Source organism: Halichoerus grypus, chromosome 9 (assembly GCF_964656455.1).
Source record: "Halichoerus grypus chromosome 9, mHalGry1.hap1.1, whole genome shotgun sequence".
Taxonomy (NCBI): Eukaryota; Metazoa; Chordata; class Mammalia; order Carnivora; family Phocidae; genus Halichoerus; species Halichoerus grypus.
In genome coordinates, this window is record NC_135720.1 from 51,095,571 (window position 1) to 51,101,570 (window position 6,000).

Genomic DNA, 6,000 nt, shown 5'->3' on the forward strand with positions numbered 1-6,000 from the left:
CACTACCAGGCAGCTATGGGGAAATGATATACCAGTGGTAACCTGCGAAGTTATCCAAGGGATGCAGGGTAAGCCATGCACAGGACGTACCACACCAGTGACACCCCACAGCTAAGCTGTGTCCACTGCTAGAGTTTTGCCCAGAACCAGGAAAAGAAATTCCTCCAGTACTGTCTACTGACAAAACATCATGCCACCTAGCAAAGAAGTATTCACTCATATGGTTCAACTCCATTGTCATTATAATGGTGGAGCGGGCAACAGGTGGATTCAAAGCTTAAAGCCCTTCTTTCTGTTGATTTATGACCTCCCACTATTTAATATTTATTTTGCCCTTGCTGAGAATCTCAAGTGGTCAGTTCTTTTCCTGGTGGTGACCCAAATATTCCTACCAAAGGGTCAGAGTCTTCCACTGTTCTACCTGTTTTGGTTGCATAGTTTTTCATTAATCTTTACTATTGGTATGGAACTACTCAGGCACCCAGAGAACCCCCTTGTTCCAGATACGGTCCTTGCCTCCATTGTGTACCAGCAATACAACCTCCCTTTGGTAATCAGGATTGACCATTCCAGCCAGTAGGGTAACACCTTTCACGGCCTATTGGTTTAGTGGCTTATGAATCCCAAGATGGCCAAGTGGCAGTCTCATTTTAGATGTTATATCAATAGGCCCATTGTTGTGTCCCTGGTTGAAACAAATCTTGGGAACTAAGACCTCCAAACCAGCTCAGCTTGAGGTTCCTGAGATGAGAAGTATAATCCTGAGGAGTCTCGCCCACTTCTACCCCTGATTCCTGGGTTCATATGCTACCTCCTGTGACACAAGGCCATCCTTTCAAGGTGGTATCTCCCAACAATTACAACTGAGTTTTCAATGGATTATTCCACCTTTCAATTAGACCAGCCCCTTCTGGGTGTTGGGGGTTGTTAATTTCACAGGCATGAGTTCACCTCAACATTTCCTTTACTGTGAAATTGATTCGTTAATTAGAAGCCGTGCTATAGGCAATGCCATGACAGTGGCTAAGGCATTCTGTGAGTATGTGTATCGGATAGTAGTGCTGGCAGAAGCATTATAGACCATATCCAGAATGTGCGTGTATTCCACTCAAGATGAATCTCTGTCCTCTACGATGGAAAAGGCCCAACAATCAAATTGCTATCACATGAATGGCTGTTACCCATGAGATTAATACCATATTGCAGCCTCAGTATTGGTCTCAACTCTTGACAGATTAGGCAGTAGTGGGTAGTGCATGTCAGCCTTGGTAAGGGGAGGTCCATGTTGTTGAGCCCATGCATAGCCTCTAGCTCTGCCACCATAGTCACGTTGTTCATGGGTCCACTGAGCAAGTCCTGGGGTAGCTGGGGAATGAGACTGACTGACACCTGTAGAGTGCATTATTTTATCCACCTGATTAATAAGAGCCTTCTTTGCTGTAGATGCGCTTCAGTGACATGGGCTACGAATATCTTCACAGTGTGTTCCCATTCCAAGATCCATCCACATACCTCTTTCCACATTTACTTGTCACCAACCTTTACTATTTCTTCCAAGTCTCTGACTATCCAACCAAACCATTAGCAACTACCCAAAAATGAGTGTGGATTTGTACTTCTGGCCATGTCTCAGATCAGACACAGTGGACAGTCAAATGTACTACTTGCATTTCGCACAGGGAAGATTTTCTTGCACTCATTTAGGCTCGCTCTTGAGTGGAGAATGGGGCTATAGCTGTCCACTTTTGGGTGGATCCAATATATCCTACAGACCTATCTATAAACCAGGTTTAATATTTTTTTTTCTTGGCTAGCTAGTTGTTAGAGACACCCCAGACCAGAGGTATTGACTGAGGAAGAGGAGGCAACAGGAGTTGGTGTTGAAAGAGTCTGAGCCACATGTTCATGCAAGCTATTTGTACCTTTCAGAACTATTCCATCAAGTTAACAATTGTAAACTATTTCCATTGATGATAGATTGCTGCTGTGCATGCTCAAGTTTATGACTAGGTAGATTCTCCAACACCCAACTCATGATGTGAAGGTCAGGCTACCTGCTCACCTACCATCCCATGGCTGGGTAATCAGTCTCTACAAGGCATAAAAGGAGAATAGTTATCTTCAAAAGAGGGCCTAGATTTGCTCCAAAATCCTAGGGTTCTGCCCTGTGTTTCTGCTTGACAAAGGCTCTATACATGCCAGGATACTTTTAGTATCACCTGCTCTGCTGGATCATAGGACCTATATGGCAGAACAGCTTATACTGTAACTCAAATTCATGACAGAACCTTCTCTTGCTCTGCTCACCACTCAAAATTGGTAATCTTATAGGTAACTCTAGAGGTGGGTTGAAATAGCAAACTCAAATATGGTACATGTTGCCTTCAAATCCAGAAAGGCCTACTGAGCATCATGCCTTTTTTTCAGGGTATATAGTGTGAGCTAAAGCAAACTGTCTTTCTCCTTAGAGGGAGATATTTAACATGCTTGAAACCACTGAACCCACCCAGAAACTTCACTGGGGTTAATAGCCCTAAATTTCTTGGAATTTGTCTTTTACCTTCTAGTTCTTGTATGTCTTACTAAGGCGCCAAAGTATTTACTACCTCCTACTCATCATATCCAATCAGCATAATGTTATCAACATAGTGGACCAATGTGATTTTTGTAGAATATCATGATGATCAAGGTCTCTACAGACTCTATCATGGCAGAGAGTAGAATTGACAAAGTCTTAAGGCCAGACTTCGACAGTATACTGCTGCCCTACCAGGTAAAAGCTAACTGCTCCTCATGGTCCTTACAATTTGTTATGGAACAAAAGGCATAAGAAATTGGGTCAACAACCGCAAAACAAATGCCAGGAGGATACTCATTTGCCCCAGGAAAGATACCACGTCTGAGATAGCAGCTGCGATTGGAATCACCACCTCATTAAGATGTGAACCTGATAGTCTGTAGTCATTTTCCAAGATCCACCTGTTTCTGCACAGGCCAAAGTGGTGATTTAAGTGGCAATGTGATAGGTATCATCACCCTTGTTTCCTTTAGGTTGTGATGGTGGCATTAATCTCTGCAGTTTCCCCACGGATATAATATTGCTTCTGGTTTACTTTCCTGAGAGGGGAAGTTCCAGGGGCTTCCAATGATCTCTTCCTACAATAATGAGCCTTCAACTCATGGGTTAAAAACCAATATAGGAGTGTTTTCAGTTGTTAATTATGTCTATTCCAATTATACATTCAGGAACTGTGGAAATAACCACATGGTGGGTCCATGGATTGACTGGGTCCACTGTAATTTGAACCTGAGACCCCTTCTGTTACCTCACTGTAAACCTTCATTTTAACTGGTGAGCCACAGCGTGTTTTGGGTTCCCAGGAATTACAATTTTATTTTTTAGGAAGGTTTCATACCCAATGTGGGGCTTGAATTCATGACCCTGAGATCAAGAGTCACATGCTCTACCGACTGCGCCAGCCAGGCATCCCTTGGGTTCCCAGGAATTAGAATTAATTTGGAGGTAGTGCCTATTCTTCACCAAATGGCCTAGATATTTCTTTTTCTCTGATGAACAGTAACTCTAGGAAATGACTACAGATCCCTTAGGAAAATGTTTTGAAGAAGATTTATAATGTGTACCTACAGCAGTGGTATAGGGTCCTTTCTCAAGGGGATCCAGCCTCCCATGAGGTCAAGGTCTGTAAATTGACTTAGGTATGGAATCTGAGTGAGAGACTATGACTCTCCTCTGTGCTAACTCAAGCCAGGTGTTTGGCTACCAGAGTTTTTCCTGTTGTATAGATCAAGCAATATTTTAACTGGCTGCCCATATGATTTCATTCAGGGGGACACGCTGACCACCAAAGATATCTAAGTGCCAGGTCTATAATCTGAATACTGATATGTCCCTGATGCCCTTTATAATAGACATACCCACCTTGTCCTTGGCAGTTGCCTTCTGCTATTCTGGGATTGCATCATGACCATTGAAATGAGAGAGCCCATCTCAACAGCAATGAGAAATGACAAGATTGTGATTTCAACTGTCATTATCATTTAGCATTATGCACAATTAAAATTTGTGCTTGATTTTTAGCAGTATTACCCCTGTGACTACAAGAAATAAGAGATTTTTTTTTAAAGGCTGCTGTGGAAGCTCTCTGGTTTGCAGACCATGATTTGAGCTGAGAATTAAAGGACCAGAGCTTGTCATTTTCTTCTGTAAGTGCTAAAGTGTTATATGCAACAAATGAATCATTGAACACTACATCAAAAACTAATGATGTAATATACAGTGGCTAACGGAACATAATAAAATAAATAAAATAAAGTGCATCCAAGAAAGTCCATCTCACACCCCAGTATTTATGGTCATCATTATTGCCATGAGAGTCAGCTAGTAGCAAATTAGGCTCCCAAGGCATATGCTTCAGTAGGCTTCATCACAATCAACCACGGGTAATAACTTGGTTAGTTGTCATGCCACTGCATGCAAAGGATTACTAGTATTCCATTTCTTATTGTCAAGGAGCTCAGCACTGTGTTCAAGCCCAAGGGTGCAATGAAACAAATCCCCAAACCCCGTCTTTGTGAGTCTGTCCCCTAAGACCACTCCACTACTGGTATAAGTTCTGTATTATTCATGGGCCAATTAAGAGATAGAAACCACACAGTAATCAAATTGTGAGAAAGTTTAATATAAAGGATTCTTAACTATAACAAGGGGTTGAAGTAATGGGAGGGTTGACTGGGAAGCAATAAAGAGAGCTCTGAAGAATATAGGGATAGCGGATATAGTGAGCAGCCACTACCCTCCAGAGCTGACATCCATTGGAGAGGGTGTGGCCTCATTGGACAGGGTGTGACCAAGGCTCACTGGATGGCAGAGAAGGTCACTGAGGCTGGGAAGCAGCCCTCACAGAAGGGGAGCAGGAGGAGAAAGCCCTTCACAGAAGGCGCCATGCCAGTGGCCCTCCACCAGGAAGCTGCATGCTCTTCTGAGCATTCCTGCACTGAAGCCTGGTGCTACAGAAGCCATGGACATGGCAGGAGCCTGCCAAGAGGAGCACCCCAGAACCTCCTTCTCCAGCGTCCCTCCAGTACTCTCTCCTGACAGAGCTTAAAATCTTGCAGTGGGCAAAGAAGAAATATTTACAGGGTCCATATTAATTATATCACAGCAGACAAGAATGAATTTAGAGCTGAGAGGCATAAATTAATAATTGGTACCATACCTTGTCACGCTGAATTTTTAGCTTTGACATCAAAGTCATCAATCTTCCTCTTAGCTTTTGTTTTTCATGTTCTATTTCAGAAATAAGTTTGTGTTTGTCTTTGTGCATGTGTGTGTGCGTGTGTGTGTGTGTGCGCGCATATAGATCTTGAATCCATTCAGGATTCATTTTGTATAGTGTAAGTGACAATTTATTCTACTTCAAATAGACTCAACCTTATCCTTAATTTGAAAAGCTATATATATCATATTTAAGTTTATGTATGTAGATGTTTCTCTGGTCTGTTCTGTTCCATTCATCTACTTATTTATTCCTTTACCCAGGATACATTTCCTTGTCTGAACAATAAGACTTGGATCAGGACTTTACAAAAGTCTGAAGAGGGTTTCAGTATTTGTAGGAAGGATAAAAAACTGTTGAGAGAGGATGATGTTTTTAAGTGAAACAAATAGAAATAAGTGCTCTGAAATTTATTTAGATTAATCTGTTTTGGTTTTTCACTTGCTAATAAATACTGCTTAGCAGCAATGTCCTCTCTCCTGGTTCCCACCACCTCATCAGCAATCTAGAACCCATAATGAGAGGCTGTTGCTTGACCAAAGGCAAGGCCTAGGTTGTAGAAATGTGGATCAACTCTAAGTTCTTAAAACCTAAGGCCAAACCCTACCTCACCCAGGACATTCGGATATAATCATCTCAGTCCTTCCACACTTTCTTCATAGTACTTTAATAAAAATTAGGTAAAGTTTTAATGGAGGTTAGA